This window comes from Lutra lutra, chromosome 9 (assembly GCF_902655055.1).
Source record: "Lutra lutra chromosome 9, mLutLut1.2, whole genome shotgun sequence".
Lineage (NCBI taxonomy): Eukaryota > Metazoa > Chordata > Mammalia > Carnivora > Mustelidae > Lutra > Lutra lutra.
The window spans coordinates 63,744,707-63,766,366 of NC_062286.1; positions in this window are offsets into that span (position 1 = coordinate 63,744,707).

Below are 21,660 nucleotides of genomic sequence, written 5' to 3' on the forward strand. Positions count from 1 at the left end.
ATAGTCTTCATTCGGTGCATGGGGAAACTGAGGTTTTTCATTAGGGAATCACGGGAGAACTAGATCACATGTGCCTAATCAGCCACGTGCCCCGACCTCACGGACAGGCGTTGCAGTGTCAAGTATGGGCCACGGCCAACGAAACCTTGCCCAGAGACTTTGTGCAGACTGCAAATCCAGTCTACTTCCAAAAGCCAGGCTCTACGAGAGGGGTTTCTGTTGACACTTTTTCTGTATGTTTTGTTATGCTTGTTTTTGTTGGCCTGGAGAACCAGCAGCCAGGGACAGCAGGATGACTTTGAGCCAAGGGGCGGTCTGTTCACACCCTAGGGACAGGAGCATTTCGCTAAGTTGCTGCCGCTTGAAAGGACAGCCGCCACGCCGTCTTGCTCTCTCCCGGCTTTGTTATCCCTAAGATAATAAATAAAGGCTCATTCTGCTGTGTCCAAAAGACCCTTTTCAGGAGACCTGCTCTTGCTGGAAGTCTCCCGAGCCTCCTCACCTGATTACAGTCAGATGCTGGGCATTTCAAATGAAATTAGAACAAATAACAAAAATGAAAGGAGAGTGGGAAGGAGGAGGCACAAACCAACAAAATCATATTCATGTAAAGTAGCCAAAGAGGAAAATGGAGGCTGAAAAACTCAACCGATATCAGCAGAGATGGACGTCTGCTGGCTCATCTGAGGCTAAAAAGAGACACAAGTGAGAATTTGTAGGGATGGCAACTCCAGACCAGTTTGTACAGAATATTCTGATGTAGATATGGGCAGGAGAAACGGGAAGATGTTTTAAGTCTAGACCTGAATTTCTATGACTCTCAGACTACGGTAAGATCTCTTTTTGCTTACGTGGTGGTATACGCAACATACAAGGTACCGATCTTGGAAGTGGTAAGAACATTTGTTCCATTGTGCCTCTCTTTCCTCTACCAAGTCCTGCCAAGGACAAAGTGTCATTGGAGCTCAAAATTCTGCTCAAGAGGTGCCTAGAGAGATCCACTGGACTGTGGATGGACGGGAAGGCAGAAGAATTAGTGTAGTGCCTGTTCCCAATATGCTCCAATGTCAGTAAGATAGTTTCAAATCACATGGGGGCGCCTGGATGCCTCAGTCGGTTAAGCAACTGCCTTGGGCTCAGGTCATGATCTCAGGGTCCTGGGATGGAGTCCCATGTCAGGCTCCTTCCTCAGCAGGGAGCCCGCATATCACTCTCCCTCTGCCTGCTGCTCCCCCTGCTTATGCTCACTCTTTCTCTCTCAAATAAATAAAATCCTTTAAAAAAAAAAAGTTTTTAAAATCACATGAAGGATTCAGAGACCAAGAGTACAGTGTGTCCATTATCAGAGTGATTTAAAACAGAATCCTTATAGTTCCATTAAAAATGACTCGAAACCAAGGAGCCTAATGAAGCCTCAGAGGCACTTTAGCCTCCTTGATACCACTTCACCTAAGCTACACCTTCATCACAGTCGCCTGATTTGTGGCTGTCACCTATTTCAGCTCCCCTAAATATTGCTGGATCCTAGAAGAGCATCAAGACATTTGATAAGACAATCTAACTTCACCATCCAGATGCTGAAAGGACATTTACATTTAATGTGCTTTTTCAATCCTATTAGCCCAAGTAATATATTGTACAGTAAAATATATTGTCTTATTCCAGTACTTTCATCATGAAGAAACAATGAGCACCCAGAAACATAATTCATATTATATTGTCTGTCACTAGAGGAGGGCTCTTCAACAAACTCAAACCCAATTTGGGTAAAATAAGCTATCTGATGCTAGAGAGTTCACTTATCTTATGCCAAAACTAGTTGCATCCACATATGAAAGGCCATTATTAAGTAGGCAAAGGGGTTGAAGAGAACAGAACAGATGAGTAACTTCTAAGAGACAGTCGTGCACATAGCATTAAAAACACGATCTGGTCATGCGGCTGTCCCCGCAAGTCACTCTTCACTTTGATTTCCACTAGCCAGGCAGAAGCAAAATTTCTAAGTCTCTGAAGGAGCTGGTGCTACTGGGTGTTACCTCAAAAGTGTGACAATTCCTTATTAAAAAAACAACAACAATAGGCATTGGGGAGTGATCAGTGAAAATGTCTCTTAAGGCCATTTATTTTTAGCTGAACGTTGTTGTGACTGTTTCCATGGTTAAACCATGAACATGTTTTCTGCACAAGCCCGGTCAGCTAGTGGCCTTAATTAACTTCCAAATGGAGAATGCTGTGGTTTACCACTTATTAAATATCCACCACACCAAGTTACAATTTCACCCTTCCACACCTCACTTAGTCAAGACACCTCAAAAAACCCACGATGCTGAATAACTGGTGATTTAAAAATAGGTACCACGTGTAATTATCAGACTGAACACACAGGCTGCGAGGAAAGTTTACTAAAAGCTGGGCAGCTTTCATTTCCAGATTGAATGATACAATTTGTAAATTGAGGCAACAGGGTAAGTCACTCAGAAAGAACAGAACAAGCTGTTCTTACTCACCCAAAGGACTTTACCACATATTTGTGAAGGGTTTGTTCTGCATTCCAGAGTGAATGTCCTTTCAGATTCCTCATGTCTATGAAGAGCAGGAGGTGGTAAATGGAGTTCAGGATATGGTGAAGAAGGAAGAGGACACTCTCGGCATCACGATTTTGAAACGCCCCCTAGAGAAGGAAGAGTGCGAAATTACTCATTGAGCTAATCTACTCTTAATACAACATCCAAGTAGACTCACCAGGCTCATTTCACCAACCATTTTATTCATGAGGGAGATGATGCAGTTTGAGATTCAATCGAGATAGAATTAGCTTTTGTGATTAGCTAGGTGAGTGGTTAAAGTATAATAATAATGATATCATTATTCCTTCTCTCCTCTTTCTCATACAATATTCTGAGACACATTCATACACACAGATGCACACACGCACACACCCAGACACACACACACACGTGCGCGCACACAAACCCAGACCTGTTTGGATTTGGCTTGTGAATCTTCAACTAGTGTTGTCTGCATTTCGAGTTGTGTACTCCCAGGGGAAAAAAAAAAGTGAATTCACCTCTCGTTGAAATTCCACTATATATAAAATGGACTTAGAATTTGAAGGAAGGGAAAAAAAAATCCTTCTACAAAGAGAACATGTGAAAAGGCCAAGGGAGAGCATAACTGAAAAAATATATAAAAATGCAAATTTTCCTAAACTCCAGCTTTGGATGGACTGAAGCATAAGTGAGAACTTCAACAAAGCAATAGAAAAAGATGACAGCTCAGAGTTTCAGAAATTTAAGACAGCAGCAGGATTAGACACTTTGGGTTGTCTTCGCACACATTTCTTATGGGAGTTAATTCCATTTGACATGCAAGACCAAAGCAAGATTACAGAGGCATAGCCCCATGGCGAGGTGTATGCTGTAGCTAAAAGCTGGGATTTGAATAATTGTGCAGGCTTACTCCAAGAATCAGGCGAGAACAGAATGAATGGATTATTACAAGGAACTTTGTACATTTTTAACTGCTGGACTTAATAAAATACCCTCTATGTGAGAGTAATGTTATGGTCGTCTGCACTCTAGCTGAAGTTTATGGTAGGATCCATCAAAAATGAAGAAAAACAGAAGCTGTTTTAAAAAAAAAAGAAAGAAAAGAAAAGAATTTGTAATGAATGACTAGGCTGGGTTGTGCCCGCATGGTTTACAGAGCAACAACACATTTGGAAAACTTGAGATCAACACATTTAAGTCCACCCCCCACCCCCCAAAGGTAGAGGGAATTCATTTCCTGTGCAAAGAAAGTTGGAGGAAAAGTGGAGAGTAGAGTTCAGGGAAAGTGGGCCACAAAAGGTGGATTTTAACTTCCCTATTTCAGCTTGTTAGGGAGGTCATTTGTTACTGAGAAAAATTACTAATCCACACATCATTTTATATATGTGTATAAATGTGACCTCTTTCCTTGGAATCTGTGGAAGCACTTGTCTGTAAAAGGCAGAAAGAGTAACAGTTCTAAAGACTTCTCACTGCTTAATTAACTGTCCAGTGAGAATTATTAAAATTCTCTATATAATTCTTATTTAGCTCTCATTAAAGTGAAAGATACAAATGCCGGACAATGCAAGGTTCAGAGAAGCTTTAAGAAAGGAGAGTTAGTCTTCTAATAGCGGAGAATTATGAAAAGCTGCCCATTAGCAGTAGCCAACTAGACCTTTCATTTTAAAAGTCACTGATTCAGATCGGAAATGATTTGATTTGATTTTCTCCCTTACAACAGTCTTCATCTCCTCTCTTCACGAAGCCCACTTTTGACCCTCCAGGAGCGCTGACCAGCCCAGTGGGGAAAGAAGTCAACCCCAGGAGAGGAGGAACTGCTCTGGGGCCGCCGCGGCCCTGGGGCAGTGCGCCCTCTGCTGGGAAGCCGGTCTGCAGTCCAGCTTGGGAATATCCCCCAAAGAGCCTGTCCCCTGGAAAGCAGAAGAGATGCTTATCTCCAGAAGGGACCCCTCGAAGACGAGCGGCATCTCTTTCTCATCGCTGCAAGGGAAGATGAGAGAAGGGACAGAAGAGGGACTGAGTGCTCGATTTAACCAGAACTCGAATGTGGCTCTCCTCACAAAACCTACTTCAACCTGCCATACAAAATGGCAGCAGGAATGATGAATACATTACAAATTTGTAGAGCCTAAAATTAAACTCCACCTCATTTATTTCATATTTCAGCATGCTGGGGATGGATGGCATTACAGGCACACGTCTTTCCTGATAAGCTCTGTGGTTTTCTTCTTGGCAAAGGGATTTGTGCTCCGTATGGATGCACTCGGTCTTCTTGAAGCCCCAGTTCTGTGTCATATATACAGCTAGGAAAGAGGAAGCATGCTACAGCGATCTTCAGAAGACAGTTGTCGAGAATCGTAGCCCTGGGAGGAAAGCAAATGGATATGTTCCCAAAGGAAGATAAAGAGCTCGTCTCTCCCCCTTTGTGCATCATTTAGATCCTTGCTACTAAGAGTGGTTCACGGACCAGCAGCTTCAGCATCATCTGGGAGCCCGTTGGAAAGGCAGGGGTCCAGGTCCCACCTAGACCTACTGACTCAGAGTCTGCATTTTAACAAGATTCAACAAAAATTAACAATTCACAGTGATTCAGAAGTACAGTGAACTTTGTGACGCACACTGTAGACACTGGAAGAGCTAAGTCACAAGCAAAACTAGAGCACTGAGCTTTACAAGTGGTAGGGAAACCTAGATTCCACCTGCCTCCTTGGATAAGGAAACCGAGGCTCAGAGAAGAACACAGTTACTCACATATCTGGGAAGAAAGCTTTATATACGTCTGAATTTGGTCTGCTAGGAAAAACTGGAACACACGAGCTATCACAGGATTTGGCCGTCGGTCTCATCACACACTACAAAACCAACAGAACATGGCACCGGCACCACAGTGCTACAGGGGCTCATTCTCATGTGGGAGGGACCTTGCTTCTTCAAATCAGCTCTGTACTACTGAAATGACTTGTCGAAATTCTTCAAGAATTGACATAGAAATGAGATTCTGATATTCCTTCTATTCACATAATGATTGATGAAACACATGGGAAAATAAATTGAATTATGTTATAATCTCCTAGGGAAACATAATTGAGTTGTAACGCATTCCCATGGAATCCTAAAAGCCTTCTATCATGTAGACAGTGACTTCTACTACATGATCAATAATTATATTAATTAAAGATAATTATTTGATAAGATGATGTGACTTTGGGGCTCCACTTATTCTTGATCTGATGTATTGATCAAATAGTGAAGACTTGGTTGGAACCAGAGCTAGATATAGAGAATTCTTTGGGGGCTCCAAAAAGCTCTATATTTATGCTAAATTGTACTAATTTGAAATTCCTGACCAGTAATTTGATGCTTATTCATGCAATCCAATGAGTAATATGGGCACAAGACCAACAGAACATTCTATTCACTATTCTTAATGCTACACGAACTAAAAGTAAGTGATCATCAGCTGGTAACAGATAACATATGAAACATAAAATCCACTATTCCTCAAACTTTCAGAATTCCAGAACATCCAAAACATTCTTTGTCTATGTGTCTGTAAGACTCTTGAGTACGTTCATAGCAACTCTGGGGCAATGAGCTAAAAGAACTTGAGCTCAAGTTATCAATGCTCATAAAGTTCCTGTGAGCATGGACCCTTAAACATCTCATTGTGGAGATCAGCCCTGGAATGCATATCTGGTAGTACACACTTTAAGCACAGGCAGAAACTAGGACTTCTATTTGATTCTCTGAGCTTTCCAGACATACCCTTGATGGCTAGGTACCTACTCACCTTCATAAAAGAATCAGGGATCATCCACAAAGTCAAGTGAGACAGAAATGTAAATTCTAAGTAACATTATAAAGAATCACATCAAAGACACTCCAGATTTGGAATTTTTTTCAAAGGCAACTACCATTATATGTTATTAACTTCCCAGACTTTTCTACATTATTCAAGATAGAGTGTTGGGTTGTTTAAATATTAAGGGATAATGTAGTTGAAAGTATCACAATTAAGGTATTAGGAATAAAATCAATACCATTACACATTATTTCATCAGAATTTCCTTAAATTATTTGTAAAAGATCTTGCTGATGGGATGCTCACTATATGAGAAGCTGTAGATTTTTCTCTCAATGAGGTAGAAAATTCAGTATTCAAGAATCAAGACTCAGGAGCTAATGCTACCTGGTTTGAATCTTGGATCTGCCACTTACACCACCGGTGGCTTCAACAAGTAAAACTTCTGACTATGGCTCAGTTTCTACATCCGGAAGTTGGGGATAATAGTAATACATACTTAATGGAGCTGAAAAAAAATTGTGAATTAATAAACTTAAGGCAAGTGCAACATTTGCGAGATGTACTAAGCGCCCGATTTATAGTGGCTATTATCAGCATTGCCTTGATAATTGTATAGGTTGACTTATTCATGGTCATCATACAATTTATTAAAAAACGTTCTTTAAACCCCTCTTTCACGGTATCTGAAAGCCAATTTTTAGTCTCTAGCTTAAATTCTACTTTCTTAATAATTATAAAAAAAAAAGAAGAAGGTATTCATGGGGACCTGAAAACACAAACTTATTTATGTTACAATTTGACCCCAACTCGCGCGTGTGTGTGTGTGTACGCACACACAAAGACATAGAACAGTAACACCTCACAGCCCAATGCCAGAAGTTCCCCCACAGGGGATTTGCTATAAAGGAAGCTAAATGTGACCCAATATTCTAGTGAGAGATCTTACCATTCAGAGCAGAATAACCTGAGAACAAAATAATGCAGAAAGCAGCCCTGAGATTCCTTTGTCTTTCCTCCGGTAAAATCAATTCTGTTATTATCCACAGTTGGGTACAGAATGGCATACGAACAGCGTGGCTTCAGCCAGCAATACCTCTCAGAGAGTGGGTTGCATGGGTAATATTCCACACCTTGATTTACTCAGCATTGTCAAGAGAGAAAAGGGGAGAACCACTTAGGTAGGAAAATTTATTCTAAGGAAGTATTAAGACACTCTGAAAGACAAGAGAGAAGAAAAACCAGAGCAAATTCATATAGAATCAAATATGCTCACCCTCAAACATAGAGTCCAATGGGCAATATTGCCAAGATGAGTATCTTCCTCTCTGCTCTTTTAGAGGAAGACTGTTTAGCCGTATTTCCTATTCGTGGGAGGGAAACGGACCATGTACATGATGTTGCATGTCAGAGCGAAATAGAAAAAGCTTTCTGAAGAAAGTAAGCAGACAAGAATGTGGCATTGTGGGCCCCATAAAATAGACCAGCAGTGACTGGAAGCAAGAAAATGACTTGGTCCTTCTTAAAACTATAACAATTAGGCAATTGAGCTAACTAATAGGATCTGAGAAGATGTAAATAAGGTTTTGTTTTTTTTTAATACCAAAGGGAGTGAGGAGACAAATTTCAGCCTCAATGAAAGAAGGTAAATGATTCCTCCCCAAAGGCAGAGTCAAGATTTTTCAAATGCGCTTTCCTTTTAAAAGAGATAGAAGTAAAATATATGAAGCAAGATGACATAATGTGCTGTTGCCTAAATGCAGGCAATGATGGTATCCTATTCTACCGACCAAGTTGTGAGTAATTGAATGCAAGATAAAGCAAAAATATAGAAAAGGCCACTCAGTAACAGAAGCATAAAAATGCAGTGTGTATAACAGTACCGAGAAGGGTACGGTTGTGTAGAACTGATTAATACGGAGAGCGGTGAACAGAACAGAGTGGATTTGCAGAGATTAGGATGTAGCAAGCTTTGTCCAGAGACTCTATAAAGTTCTTATTGCTCTTGAATCTGAAATAAGGTAAAAAACCTACCTCCCATCACAAAAGACCCCCTGTGAGCTTTTGGTATATCTTAGTCAAGCAACTTATCTTTTCCCATAAGCCATTTAAAAGATATAATTTAAAATCATATTTTTATTCTCCTAGACAAATCATTCCCTGTAGCCTCCCTCCTTTTGGGAGGGCGTAGGGGGAGGAAGCACATGGTACTGTATTTTTGGTGTTACAACATGACAGAGACCTTAAAGAGAATAAAGTAATTTCATCCATAACAGCTGAACTCTGGGAAAACACAGAGCTTTGTAAAACCTAAAGGACAGCTTTCAAGGCGAGCAAGAACAAGAGTCAGAGATGTGAAATTGCCAGGTGGGCATCAAGGACTTGGGCATTTGTGTCTCCAAACTCTGAGGACTCCATCCCAGAGGTTGTTCCACTGTCAAGGGCATTGCCGCTTCTCCAGGTTCCAGGCAACAGAAGGTAAGTTTTTGAAGAAGTAAAAGAAAAAAAAAAAAAAATCCAGCCTACAGAGTACTGAAGAATCCCAAACCAAACGTTTTGAGAAACACTGCAGTCCAGGCAACAATTGCCCATCACGCACGCGTGGGCGCAAGGGAGCACTTCAGTCTGGGGGCTCCTCTTGGGCAACGGCGAGGTAACACCACGGACCATTATTGAAGAGGCAATGACAGGTGTAGCCCTTCACGGCTCTGAGAGCTACACAGCCTCCTTTGTTTTAACCGGAGAGATCTGAGCCCACTTCTCTTGGCAGTGCTCGAACTCTTTCTGTAGGCACTCTGAAGCTCTTGATGCCAGGGGAGGTGTTTGTGTCTCTAGTGATGAACAGGAGGGGAAAAAATAGTTCTTTGACCTTTACCAAGGTAGATATCTATGCCCGGATTCAGAAACAGAAGGTACAGGGGCAGAAAGAAGCCAAAGGCCTCCTGCAGCTGTGTTCATAGATCACTCCCACCCGGTACTCCTGGGAACAAATGATGACTAATAAGGCGGGAACGGGAGAAAAAAATAAATAAAAGACAGAGGAGCTGGTATTTTTAGGAATGCAAATGCAACTCAGAATCAGGCAACCTTAGCCAACGACCATTCTCAAACCTCTCACTTGTTGCAAAAGGGAAGAAGGAAAGATTTGCAAGCAATGCTCCATCCGGCATCGGCTCCGAAGCTGAGGGAGTTGCTGGGGCCTGTGGGAAAAATCACCACGTACCTCTGGGAGCCACAGGCCTGTCTGCTGCTTTCTTTCATTTTGACTTCCTTGGTGCGCTTTTCCCCGTGGCTTTTAGGGAAATTTATAAAAGAAGAAGAAGGAGGAGAAGAAAAAAATACACACAGATACTGACATACACACACGTGTGCATGTTTATTATGTTCTTTTCTATAAATGGAAATAGAGACAAAAGGAGGAACGTTTAATTTGCAGTTCAGTTTTCCGGCCTCGGTTCTGGCTCACCAATGAATCTTCTTATATACAAAGCTGACTGGAGGGAGGGGGGGATTGAATAACAAATTTATGTGATACAATCACATCATTTACAATCACATAATGGACCATATCCCAATTTTCAAAAGGCATAAAGTATCCTCATTAATACGATAAGTGCAGCAGTCAAATCAGCACTGTGATTTTATCAGGGTTTTTGACTGTACATGAATTAGAATGTAAAATGCATACAGAATTTTTAATGGGAAGGCTTTAACATTCACTGAATGTATTTCTTACTGTCATTTGCATCACATTAAAGTGAAATTCTACATAAAAGGATAAAGAGAATATGTCCTAAATTACAGTTTTTCCATAGTTGTCATGTCCACACATAGAAAAATCTGATTCATAAGCTTCAACATGATCCTAAATCTGAAAAGGCTGCACCAAGTCCCTATTTGTTTGCGGGTTTTATGCGGCTGTCAGGACTGGGTAGAGCTCTGTAAGGTCAGATTGTCAGGACAAAGCTAATAAAGACCATGGGGTTGGGCGGGGGGAGGCGGGCAGAGAGAGGATGATCGTATTCACTGTCTCTTACTCTAGTATGTTACTAATACGGTGACTGCATTTGTCATTCCATTCCGGGCTACCTACAAAGTCACTCATGTTCCTTAGAAGTATTTTGTTGCATCACAGAAAGCCTCTGTCTTCCGTCTGATTCCCCTGAATAGAGTTTATGGACCTCGATGGAATGCAGTGTAGGTGCGACTTGGCATATTCTGCCCTGAGTGAGTTATGTCTACACTGCTGTGTACACGGCATATAACGTGAACGCTAGCTTCATATGAAACCTGTGCATGTCCGCTTGTGCTGAAATACGATCCGGATGCCAGAAGTTAGTCTCAAGCTAATGGCAGTTGGGAAAGTGTGCTTGGTGGCTTCTACACATGGAGGCAAAAAAGGAAAAGAAAAGAAAAAAAGCAACCTGTCATTTCTCATTAACCTCACGTCGCATACAGAGAAGTCAATGATTGGTACATAACAATTGATGCAGAATCTTAGGAATCCGAGAAAGAGTGTTTGAATTCCTCGGAGAGGCCAAGTTATCACCTGCCCGGCTAGGACAACAGACTAGGACAGGTGAGTACCTCCTGCCAGCATTCTGACCACCTGCCAGGGGCAGGCACTGTTCCACGTGTAGGTGTAGGAATTCACACTTGCAACGACAGCTCTGCTACCATTATAGAGTCTGAGGACAGGATGCTACCGGTCACCCAACAGAAAGACATGCAGGGAACTTGAGGTGAAATAGTTGGAACTCGCAACAAATCCCGCAAGTGCTTTTTGCTCCTAGCAAAAGAGCATTTTATGCATGCACGGGGCTCCAGCCCGCATGGAACAAATGGCTTCAGGATGGCCAATCTACCCATTTTAATTGTTTTATCTTTAATTTTTGTTCAATTGCTTTATCTTTGATCAAGATCAAAGGCTGCATAGAATAGTGCTTGGCACTGATGACCCCATGTTGCAGTTAATTCCAGTTCCTCCTCCTTCAATATATATAGATTATAGATTTTATATATATCATATACTATTGTTAGCAAAATGCATCAATGTCTTTCCATATCTAAAAACAGTTTTTGTTTTTTTGTTGTTTGTTTAAAGATTTTTATTTATTTGCCAGAGAGAAAGAGTATGGGCACAAGCAGGGGGAGCATCAGGCAGAGGGAGAAGCAGGCTCCTCCTTGAGCAAGGAGCCTGATGCGGGACTCGATCCCAGGACTCTGGGTTCATGCCCTGAGGCAAAGGTAGACACTTAACCAATTGAGCCGCCCAGGTATCCATTGAAACAGTTTTTAAAACATTTATAATGATGACAAATATTACCCTAGGCCCCTTTTTCTTTTCTCTTTCTTCTTTCTCCCTCCCCCCTTCCCTCCCATCTATCCATCCACCCATCTATCCATCCACCCATCTATCCATCCACCCATCTATCCATCCACCCATCTATCCTTCCATCCATCCATCATACTCCTTGCATTAACATGGGAATTAGAGTTTGGACCCCCAAGAGAGATATATTCACTTTGAGCCATGATAAAATTATTCTCTGTGATACCTAAAATACTTCAAATGACAAGAAACCTGTGGAGGTGCCATTTACGTATTGATGGATCTTAAGACTTGAAGAAACTGCCTGGTAATACTATTATTCAATGCAATGATTTCTGTCCCCAAATGCATGCATATTACCATCTAGACTTCATAATGCCCTTTCAGTGGGCCGTTTACCTGTTGGAATCCTGGCCCTAGCTGTTCACTGGCTGGGAGAATATTAACAAGCCTCTTACCCTCTCTGAGGAACAGTTCGCTCATTTATAAAGTGGGATCAATGATAATAATTTACTGGCTCGTGGCTATGTAATAGGATGATGTACACCAGATACCTAAAGTAGCTCCGGGCATGATGGAAATAGTTCATACCGTCCGATCTACCACACAAGATGTTTTACCTTATTTTTGCCAAAAGCTAGGGCATCCACACCTATTTTAAGGATCAAATTAATGCTATGAAACCTGATTACCATCCATGATGACTGTATAAATTCAGGTAAGTGAACCACCTTTTCTTCAATAAAATTAGGATAAGTATCTTTAACTTTGAGTCCTTACTGACTCTCTTGGAGATATTAGTAAAATTCAGAAATTGAGAGAAATATATTAGAGCAAAGAGAGACTATGTTCCTTTTTTAGTGTTTGATCTGGTTTAATACAAGATGTGTATATTTAAGGTGTATAACATAATGACTTGATATGAAATTGATAGTGAAGTGATGACTACAGTCAAGCTATTTAACATATATCTTCTCCACACATAGTTGTTTTTTGTGTGTGAGGGTAGCCAATTGTACTCTCTTAGCTTATTTCTTGTATTCAGTTTTTTATTTCAATTACGGTCATCATGCTGTACATTAAGCACTGTGTTCTTTATTACATATCAGGAATCAGAAAACAAAATCTATTTTAACATCTTCTATCACATCTTTTGTTTGTGTCATGATTTTATCTAAAACACGGTAACAAGTCTGCTTGACCTGGTATTTCTCTGAATTATAAAAAAGCAAGACATAAAGTTTTCTAGTTCTAACCCATCTCCTAACACACCTTTAGCAAAATACAAACACATTTTTACCTAATATATACAATATATATATAATATATAATATAGATATAAATATAAAGAATATATATATTCTTTCTGTGACCATAGGCCTGTATAAATAGTAGCAAAGTGGATTACCATTTCCTCACACTTGACATTTGTTGTATAACAGAAGCTTATGTCCAAGGCATTGTTTCCTACTTCCAGGTGAAACCAGTAATCTATCTCAAGGGCATCAAACTTACGCCACTGTCTTTTCCTTCCTTTAAAATGCACGCTATTTGTTTTTACCTTGTTACCCATGCTTCATTCTTTTCGCATTACCTGTTCATAAGAATGATTCCAGTATTTTACAGTATACAGATGTGTTAAAATTATTGGCAAATAATTTTTAAAACTACCTGAATTGTTTACTTTGCATCCTCTTCTTTCCTCCTGCCAGCCCATATGTCGGTGTAAACATTCAGTAAACGTACAGGTCAGATGCACTACAACCTCAAAGATTTTGTCTCAAAAAATGCCTGATTCCATTTAAATCACTGAGACATGATAGTTCAACTTACACTACTCATCATCTTTGTGCCACCTCTTGCTTTATTGGAAAGAATTGCTTAAGTGTAGTATTTGTAATATCTCTAACTAAATCTGCCAAATAAGGTGTCACTAATACTGCTTTCACTTTTCTTTTTTTAAGATTTTTTTTTAATTTATTTTATTTGTTAATTTAATTTGTTAATTTATTTTATTTTAATTTATATTTATTTTTATTATATTTATTTTTATTTAATTTATTTTATTTTATTTTATTTTATTTATTTGACAGACAGAAATCACAAGTAGGCAGAGAGGCAGGTAGAGAGAGGGGGGGAAGGCAGGCTCCCTGCTGAGCAGAGAGCCCGATATGGGGCTTGATGCGGGGCTCGATCCCAGGACCCTGAGATCATGACCTGAGCTGAACGCAGAGGCTTTAACCCACTGAGCCCACCCAGGCGCCCCTGCTTTCACTTTTCGTTGAGGCTTTGTCTACAAAAGATGAGGCAAGGAGACTGATCTAAGTCAGCGGTATAACTAATTTAACTAAACTTGGTTTGTATTTACTCCTTATAATTTAGGTGTTCAAGGTCAAACTTTTCCTCATAAAACGTATTTATATAAGGAGACAAAATCATAGGTTTGATCTTGGTAGGCATGAGCACTTACAGATTTCTGCTAAAGAATTTTAAAACAGAACAGAAACGTTAAAAACAAAAATTGCACAGTCGTTTCATTTATGTATAGTTATATTTCAATCTCATTGTTTATAGAACATATTTGTATAATGATAAATAATTTCAGCCTCCCCGGGTTCATCTATTCTCAGAACTTTGATTTCTCTGACTATCTTTTTAAAAATCTTCCGGGGGTACCTGGGTGGCTCAGTTGGTTAGGTGTTTGCCTTCAGCTCAGGTCATGATCCCAGGATCCTGGGATTGAGCCCCATGTGGGGCTCTCTGCTCGGTGGGGAGCCTGTTTCTCTCTCTCCCTCTGTTGCTCCCATGTTTGTGCTTATGTGCTTGCTCTCTCTCCATCAAATAAATAAATAATCTTTAAAGAAATAAAATAACAATTATCTGAACATTCTCTAAAAAACTTTCTAAATATATGTATCCACCTTTCTTTTCCAGGTGATAACCTTTTTTTTTTTTTCATTCTCTCCACCTACCAATCTATTAATCTTGACCTACTTCCCTTGGTTTACTATAATGCCTCAGTTGCCCTTTGAGAAATTATTTTTCAGTAGAGGACTTTTTACCCCATACATTGTATTGTCTTTCTTCCCTTACACATCTGGTCTATTCTCCTTATCCATCCTTTGATACTTGACAGTCTATGCATTATGATAGTAATTGGGCCCATCTATGATATGTCCATCAAAGACTAGGGAGCTAATACAGCCAGGGATGTCCTCTGAAGATTTATGAGCAAAGGTAAATTGTGGCTCACCCCCTGACAGAAGGCTGGACCCACAACCTTTCCTCACCCAGCGCATTCCAGAGGTACTCTGGGATGCCCCTAGGAGCAGGAAGCAAGAAATCAGGCTACATTCATTGCATTTATATAACCGTTTTCTTTCAAACCGCTCACATAATGTTTGCAGATGCTTTAATCTTAAGAATTTATAGAAACCTTTGCAGATTTCACATGCCCTCCAAGCCCCGCTCTCCATTCTACAGATGTGGAAATTTCCCTGAAGTATTCAAGCAACCCAGTGTTAAAGAGCTGAATTTAAGCAAAACCTCAAGTCTTCCTATTGTTCTATAACTTTCGCCTTTCTAGACTTTGCTGAAACCCTACAGCAATAAACTTCTACAGCCTGCTTATTCCGTCCACCAGTCCCCATTTCCAAATGTGAAAAAGGCCAGGGAAATTTGTCCTCTTTTGAATTCTCAGCTTCTCGGGTCATGAAACTGTCTTTCCCCTTATTGTAAGTGGATTTATGTTTTACCCAATTCCGTATCCTACCATCTACCTCATAGTTAAGGTATACCAGGAGGTACAATACCTTGAATGTATTTAAGTGAAAGTGCAGTGTTTTCTTTCTTCCCCTCCCACAAGGGGATATATAGAAGGAAACTATTGTTGTTACTTATTTTTATTCCTCCTGCTTCCATCCAAGGACTTTCTCCACAGTCAAGTTGAAACATACATCAGGGCAAAACCACTACATATTACCGTCTTCCCCCCAGTCCCTTCTTTGATCCCAGGCCCAGTGCACTGACACTGACAGGTGGATGGTCTCCTGGTGAGAATTCTCCTATCACGTTCCTTTACATCCTCTTAATTGCGGTTGCTATTGTTTAGTCCGGTAACCTCCAGCGAGGGTGCGATTCACATGAACGCCAGGGAAGCACAACCATTTGATTAGTTCTGCAAAGTAGATTAAAATCTGCTGGCTAATTGGAGACTGTCCATACTGATGCCTCCCTTTCAGCTCTCGGTGGAACAAATGTCAGGTCTTCAAAGGAGGGCTCTTAGTTGGAACACGGAAGAGTTGACCAGACCCAATAGCATTCTTGGAGCACACCCGTGTCCAGGACACTGTCTGGGCACTGTGCCAACCAGTATGGCCAGTCTGGTCTCTGCCTGCAACCACAACTAGCCTTTTGATCGGCAGCTTGCCTTCATCCTCTTCATAAGAAGCGCATGCACACTGGAGAAACTCCAACTTGGTATGTGGCTAGGTCATTAGTATCCCAAATTGGTAGAAATTTCATTTTGAAATATAAGCCCTAAGAAAACTCCTTATGAAACAAGTTTGTCTAGTTCGGGGGGAAATGAGAATTAAGAATATGATAGTCTCACTTGATCCAAAGCATGATGTTTGACATAGCTTATTTTGTGTGCTGGTGTGCTGGCAAACATGTTTTGATAACACTCACCTCTTGCATGGTTGCAGGCAATGAAGTCCCAAAGTTTTCCTTGTCAACACATCATCACCATGTATACATTAAACTGAAGTGTTTTAAGATATTTGTGGGTTTTTTTCTAGTTTTTTTTTTTTTTTTGGAAGATTTCTTTATTTGACAGACTGAGAGAGATCAAGAGAGGGAACACAATCAGGGGGAGTGGGAGAGGGAAAAGCAGGCTTTGTGCTGAGCAGGGAGGCCACTGTGGAGCTTAATCCCAGGACCCTGGGATCATGACCTGAACCGAAGGCAGACACGTAATGATTGAGCCACCAAGGTGCCCCTTAATTGTGTTTTATCTAAAGAAGATAGGATGATTTCATATCTACTCTAGGAATTCTAAGAAACTGCAGTAGGTCAAATTCCTTCACTTAATCTAAGATGTCAGTCCCATCACGGTTTCAGTCTACCTCTTCTGCACATTTTCTGAATGTACCCTAAACTCCAACCACTAAAAACCAGGAACCCTTCCCAGATTCATTATACTTTTTTTAGTGGCCTGGGGTCTTGATGTTGCTATTCTGGGGTTAGTTATACGAATTATGAAAGCACATAGGAAGAAGTGCTTATGTTGACCTGAGCAATCAACATCGGGAACTGATCTAAACACAGGCCGGTTGCTTTACATCATCCCAACAGACCTGTGGGAAGGATCCTCATATACCTGTTTATTGACAGGCTGAGACTCTGGAAGTTTGAGTGAACTGTGTGAGGTGACATGGTCAGAAAGTAACAAAGCATTGAATCAAAATCTAGTTCTATATGACTCCAAGTCTACTTCTTCCCTACTTCATCAGAGAGGTGTTCCCTAAGAAGACAGAAATCCTGAGCTGCAACTTAAAGAAGATGAAAGGCTTACAAGATAGAAGCATCATTTTGGGGGAGGAACCCCCCACCAGATGTGGGGTGGTGGGTACATCAAAGGTAGCCAACAACACTGGGAAGTTGATAGAGGAGGATGAGGGAAAAGGGTGATAGACCTTAAGACCACATGATGTCTCTGAGGGACAAATCACAAACTGGCACCTGTGCACCAGCTGGAGAATTTCAAATAGCTTGTGGAGACAACAAGGAAGACACTAAGACTGACTAGGAATCCAGGGGTTCTGGGACTTCAAGATCATACTGCTGACTGTCTCCTCTGAAGATGCCAAAGAAGAAAGCATTTCGTCATCTGTGAAGGCTGCAGATGTGGCAATTACCCAGCAAATCATGAAGTACACACCTCAGGACAGGAAGGTTTGGCTGACTCATCAGTGTTAATCTCTCTGACCTCTATTTCATCTTTCCATTGTATATGAGGAAAAGCAATCCAGAGAAAGAAAAACCTATTCGGGATAAAGTCACAAAGTAAGAACAACCCCTAACATTTGAAGGGCCTGGAGGAAGAGCACAAAGAGAAGTCCTCCCATACCACAATGTTAAAATATCTTAACATTAGAATTCAAGCTAGGAGACTACTGACTAAAATAGATTCTATCTTCTTGTCTTGATTAATATAATAATGTAATGATAATCTGGAAGTCCAGGTGTCAATTCAGAATCTTTGGGCACCTTGGAGTTCTACATTGGAATTGGCAAAAGAGGAAAACCTTCCCCAGCCCATTCTCTCCATCTCTGCGCTGTGACATCCTCATGTGTGTACACATATCTTCCTACATTTCCATGTTCAGTCCACACTCAGCTCTTGGGAGGGTAGAGGCTATTGATAAGGTCTACCTCTAAGAGAAGGGACCAAGGTAAAAGGCCTGAGTGGGCCCTAAAAGTGTGTATGGGGCCATTTGGGTCAGGAATTTTGGAGTCTAGTTCACCCAGAGCATGGCCTAGATGGGGGCAATGTTCAAGATCCAGTTGGGAAAGTTTCTGTGTATTCTGGACAAATGACCCATTATGAAAACTAAAATGGGACAAAGAAATGAACCCAGGAAGGCACAGGGATCAAGGCAGGAGTAGCTTCTGCCTGTATCTAGAAACAGTATTGCAGAGAGAAGTATAAAAAATGTTGTCCTACAACCCATATATCCTGTTTTGGCATCAAAGTTCCTCTTCGTTGTTTCACTATGCTCACAACGTTACACAGCTTCAGGTAGCCCCAATCACATTGGAGCACATGGAAGCCTTGCATTTGGCATAGTCAGGTTTTCAGTAAGAGTCCTTAAAAAGTGGTTGTGGTTTTAATGCTAATTATTTTAATTTTTCGATCAGCTAAACATCTTGCAAACTCTCATGCAGTCCACATTGTCTGTCCCTACCAGCTCACACATGAAAATTCAATCTGTTGTAAAACAAAGAAAAAATTTTGAGGTTCCACTTAATTTCTCCACTGACAACACACACACACACACACACAGAGTTCAAGTAGCTATTTAATATTGGCCTAATTAAAAGTTGTATTCACCAGCAAATTGAGCCTAAGTTCCTTCTCTGCCGTAGCCTACTCATTTGTCTACAGAGCTTGCACAACCAGAAAACCCTCAATCAGTTCAAAATGGAGAGCTTCCCTCTGCAAACTCACTCTACAAACTGCATTAGGCTCCACATCACATCTCCCCTCCTTCAGCCCTAGTGGATAGAACAAGTTTCTCTGAGAGGATCATTTCTGTTGACCGAACTTTAAGTTCTTTTCCCAGATCCCTAACATGAGTTGACTGAATTTCTCGAAGCTTTTGTGTGTAAAGGTTGCAGAATGTCAATTCTCCAGTGATGGGATTTGGAAAAAAGAATGAAACCCAGAGCCTTTATTCATAGTGTGTGAGGAACTTCCTTTTATTACTAAGCATTTCATGCAATGATATTAGGGCTATTTGCCATGTTTCTTTTATCCAAGGGTTTGATACAATTTCTCTTTGTTCTGAGGACTTGGTCCTAAAGTTATATTAGTAATACTCAGTAGCATTTATTGAGAGCCTATGATGTTCTAGACATTGTGCTTGGTATTTTTCATGAGTTGTCTTCTAACCTTCTACCAACCTTATGACATGATTATGGTTCCGATTATTTTTTATTATTATTGCCCCTGTTGTTATTATTGATATTAAAATTATAAAGATGAGAAAACTGAGGCTTGGAGAAGCTAAGTAACTTGTCCAAAATCACATAGCTAGTAAGCTACAGAAATGTGCATTAAAACCAGACATTATGATGGACTCCAGAGGCCTTCTACTGCGTGACACAAATGCCTGGTAACATTTGTAAAGCAAATTTCTGGGAGACACAAAGAGGAGGCAGATATTCTTTTGCCTCTTAATTCCTTAATCTGGAGGGAATTTTTTTTTTTTAAGATTTTTTTATTTGAGAGAGAGTGAGCGAATGAGAGAGAAGGAGGAGGAGCAGCAGCAGCAGAGGGAAAAGGAGAAGCAGACTCCCCGCTGAGCAGGAACTTGACATGGAGCTCCATCCCAGGACTCCAGGATCATGACCTGAGCCAAAGGCAGAAGCTCAACTGACTGAGCCACCCAAGCACCCCCCTCCTTTTTAATATTTTTTAAATTTATTAATCTGGAGGAAATTTAAAGGAGACAGTAGCAAGGTGGAGTAACCAGGGCCATATTTACCCTCCCACCAGAAACAACTGAAAATAAAGAATTTATGAATCTATATATAAAGTTTTCAAGATGCTGGACATTAAGCAACTAACGTGAGTGATATCTGAGAGATGGGAAGCAAATGAAGCAAGTCCCAAAATCGTTCCACCTTACTCTCCTCAGCGAGTTCTTGGGTTATACAATGAGGAAAAACCATTCTACTCCTAGGTATTCACTCAAGAAACATAAAAATGTATGTCCACCCAAAGACTTACACATGACGTTTATAGCAACAGCTGCATTTGTAAGAGCCCCAAACTGGAAACAACACAAATGTGTAAATAAAATTTGATGTATCTCTTCAATGGACTAGCACTCAGTATAAAAAGGAATAACTCTTGTTATAAGCAACAAAGAGATAAATCTCAAAATAATGACACTGAGTAAAAAAAAAATAGACAAGGGAACATACCATACGCTTATAATTTATATAAAATTCTATAAAATGCAAATGAATCTAAAGTGACAGAAAAACAGATCAGTGGTTGCTTGAGTGTGGGAAAGGACTGTGATGGTAGATAAGGAAACTTTGGGGTGAGGGATACGTTAATTATCTTGACTATAGTGATGGTTTCACAGGTGCATATACACTCCAGAACAGCAACTTTTACACTTCAAATATGTGCAGGCTATTGTAGATCAAGTATGCCTTCATAAAGCCTTTAAAATAAACAGAATAGTTTAAATTAACAAGATGAAAGGTTTCTTTCTTCTTGCTGTATTTGTTTTGGTTTGTTATCATAGACTATACGTGTCATAAGAGCGGATATATAGTTTATCTTACTCATTTTGGATCTCTAGTGGTTACAATTAGGTGTGTTCCAATGATTACTTCGGAGTATGAAATCACTCCCAAAATCTAGTGGCGTAAAATGGCCATGTCATGCTCATGGATTCTGTGCATCAGGAATTAGGGAAGAGTGGTGATGGCTTATCTCTGCTCCAGGATGTATGGACTCCCAACAAGATTGCTGGGGACTGAGAACACTGAGGGTCTTTTTTTTTTTTTTTTTTTTTTAAAGATTTTATTTATTTGTCAGAGAGAGAGGAGAGCGAGCGAGCACAGGCAGACAGAGTGGCAGGCAGAGGCAGAGGGAGAAGCAGGCTCCCCGCCAAGCAAGGAGCCTGATGTGGGACTCGATCCCAGGACGCTGGGATCATGACCTGAGCCGAAGGCAGCTGCTCAACCAACTGAGCCACCCAGGCGTCCCCACTGAGGGTCTTTTTAATCACCGTTTGTAGTCCCTTCATGTGATCTAAGCACGGAGGCTTTGGGGCAGCAAGACTCCCATCAGTTCTGGGCTCTCAAGGTGTGGCTCCTAACATAGGGATCCAAAAGAATCTGGACCTAGCTCCAGAAGTCAGGAAAAGTCCCTTCCACCACAATGTTTTTAGTTGAGGCATTTATAAAGATCTGCCCAAGTTTAAGGCAAGAGAACAAAGAGCCCACTTTTCAATGGGGGAATTCTCAACATATTTATCAACATTTAAAGGAGAGAGTATAAGATGGAATATATATTGGTTCAGCTACCTTTGAAAATAAATTAGTCTGCTACACAGTGTTTGTGTCATTAAATGAATACGTAAAAAGGGTTAGTCATTTCAACTTTGCTTGCAGTCTTCCATGCTACATAAAATTCAGGCATTCTACAAACAGCTAGGATGCATTTTTCA